Source organism: Panulirus ornatus, chromosome 35 (assembly GCF_036320965.1).
Source record: "Panulirus ornatus isolate Po-2019 chromosome 35, ASM3632096v1, whole genome shotgun sequence".
NCBI lineage: Eukaryota > Metazoa > Arthropoda > Malacostraca > Decapoda > Palinuridae > Panulirus > Panulirus ornatus.
Window position 1 is genome coordinate 4,573,008 of NC_092258.1, and position 3,020 is coordinate 4,576,027.

Genomic DNA, 3,020 nt, shown 5'->3' on the forward strand with positions numbered 1-3,020 from the left:
ACACCTAGTGAATCTTCCTAAGAAGTTAAAGGAACCATTCTTTGGTATAGCTCGTTCTTGCATGCATGCTACATGTTACGATATATATATATATATATATATATATATATATATATATATATATATATATATATATATATATATATATATATATATATAAGGACGTAGAAGGAACGGAACTGTCTTCAGAATGAAGCCTTATCAAACATTAAACTCCTGCAACTATTATGCTGAGTGTTGGGATATGTTTAAGATATTGACAAAAAGAAGATTGCCGTATAATAGCCTATAAATCTCATAAAAGATCCTGCAACTCTACGGTGTATTTTTTTTTTCCTTCAAAGTTACTATAAGAGGATCCCATTGGTATCGCTTGAGGCAAGCTAATCTTCGCAGGAATCAGATCCTATACAGGCGAACTGTCTAGTTTATGAGACTAATTAAGAAGCAGCAGATGATTCATTGTACCCGTTTCCTTAACAAATCCCAAAGATACGAGACTTCGCCATAGACGAACCGGTAGAGAAATGTGGATTCATCACATACGGAGCCAAGGCAAAAACGGATTGCAGGTAAAACGGCATGGAAAATAAGGTGAGGGGGGTTATCATTCCGAAACTACTAGACCCAGATATCCTCTATCTCAAAAGACTTTCAAGTTATCTCAAGAAAATAAAAGAGATTCTTGAAATTTGTAAACGAAGGGAGATTTGATAAGGTCCCCCTCCACTCTCCCATTGTATAAAGAAAACAGAAATTACGTTGCAGATGCAGTTTATGAATTAGGTTGCAGATGCTGTAGTTTATGTGTCAGAGATCTTGCAGATAGATCAAGTGATTTAGTAGAAAAACTGTGTATAGGACACTTATACATATTTATACAAAGTAAAATATTTAACTTTTTTAATCGTATCCCTTATTAATTAGGTGATGTAAAGAAAATGATCATGGGGTTATTTCGTTGATAGAAAGAGAACGTACAATCTGGTCTTTATATTCTTCCCTGAACCTATAGACATCTTGGAATTAGCCTACAGGCAACACCTGTATATTTAGAGTTCTGCATCACACCATTACACTTGGTGATATATACAGTGAGAAACGTTAGAGATATAGTTATCGTATGAAGATTAGTTAACAGCATTGACACGAGCGACCCTAACCGCTGCACACAGTATCTACCATCACTCGAGTCTGCTTTCTGGACCTTGGAAGGAACATGGGAGACGAGACACAAGAGGAAGTTAGCGAAAACGAGGATTTGGAGAACCAACTGCTTTGCTATGGTGTCACAATCTGTGTATTGAGAATGCAGCGCTTGAGGCGTGGTTCGAGACTTTCTGCGACCTGATGGATTATTCCCACCCAGATGATTTACCTAACCCCTTAAGCAAGACGCCATAACCCTTGAGTACAGGGTTAAGCTGTCGTATTGTACTCAAGGGGTTGAATGATCGTACCCATGGGGTAGGGGGGTGGTTAAAACTATCGTACATTTGAGATTCGTACTTATGGGATAAGTCATCGTACTCGAGAGATAAAGGTTTTGTTTTGAATGGGTTGAGTCGTCGTACTGAAAGAGCTAAACTGTCGTACTCGTCGGATAAAAGTTGTCGTATTCAGGAGGTTAACAGATTTTTGCCCTATTCCGATCGACTAACCGTAAGGCTCTCGCAGCCGCACCAGCAGTAGCAACATTAAGCCTTCGGGGTATGTAAACCACCAGGCTTCCAGCTTCTGCGTAGTTACGTCCATTTTCTCCACATTTCTTCCAAAAACCAGTTTTCAAGCCTCCCTCCGATGCTGGTTTAACTCCCGTTCAAAATCCAGTTCTTCGGAAAAACCTGTGGTTTTTAGGGGGTTTAGATGTAGTAGCCACCACATCCTGTAGGATTATCGAGGCGACCTCAACGAGTGAGACAGGTCAAGTCGGACTAGTGTGTAACGAGTTGACTAACCCATTCAAAGCTTAACGACTTCGTTGAATCTGGATACGTTTCTGAAAACAAATAACCCACAAACATTCCTCATGAATGAGTAGTAGAATGTGTGATCGTATCATGATTACAGTTTTGATTGGAATCATTCTGAATATTGCGGGATGGTGATGAACCTGGACAGATATTTTGTGGGAATATTCGTACATTTGCATATTACTCACCTAACCTGACCTATACTCTATATTAACTTGTTATCTCTTTCTGTCTTTCTGTCTTGACTTACACATACAGACGAGGTGGCCGAGTGGTTAAGGCGTTGGACTGCTAATCCAATACGGTCTCCGTGCGTGGGTTCGAATCCCATCCTCGTCGGAAGGGTTTTTTCGGTTCTCAGTATCGCTTCGCGAACAGTAGGTCGCCTCTGCTTACAAGCTGTGGATTATGGCGAGGGTTCCTCCAATGTAGAACTGCCTCCCAGTACGTTACAGATAAGTCATTTCACTAGGGTACACACACCCACACACACATATATATATATATATATATATATATTAACGCGCGCGCACACATGTATTTATACATGCACAAGCACCAGAAATTGCATCATACATGACAGCTAGGGGATGGACGTATGCAAATGAGACTATTGTTCGTTTGTTTTCATACGTCACTTCGCTGAAGCAAGAGAGACAGTTATATATATATATATATATATATATATATATATATATATATATATATATATATATATATATATATATATATATATGTGTGTGTGTGTGTGTGTGTGTGTGTGTGTGTGTGTGTGTGTGTGTGTGTGTGTGTGTAACTCCTGTGCTATTTACAAGGGTAAATGGAATGTATGAAGACTGTCTCTTCACACATCCCAGCTTCTTAACCCAGATGAAGTGCACTGAAGTGAAACGTAGGCTTTCAAGGTAATGTAATTTTCTTACTTGAAAGAGTATTCCACTGAAACGACCCCCCCCCCCCCCTCTCCATCTCAAAATATAAACAGCTTTCTTATAATCCAGTCCATCTTTCTTCAGAAATAAGCTTCTCATCTGTATTCACATTTAC

The 3,020-nt window shown here is 39.3% G+C and overlaps 1 non-coding gene across 1 annotated transcript; it reads left to right on the forward strand.

Annotated features, from left to right (window-relative positions):
- The first annotated feature begins 2,230 nt into the window (after positions 1–2,230).
- On the forward strand, positions 2,231–2,312 carry TRNAS-GCU (transfer RNA serine (anticodon GCU)). Its single transcript has one exon. It is a non-coding gene; the product is annotated as a tRNA-Ser (tRNA).
- Positions 2,313–3,020: the final 708 nt, after the last annotated feature.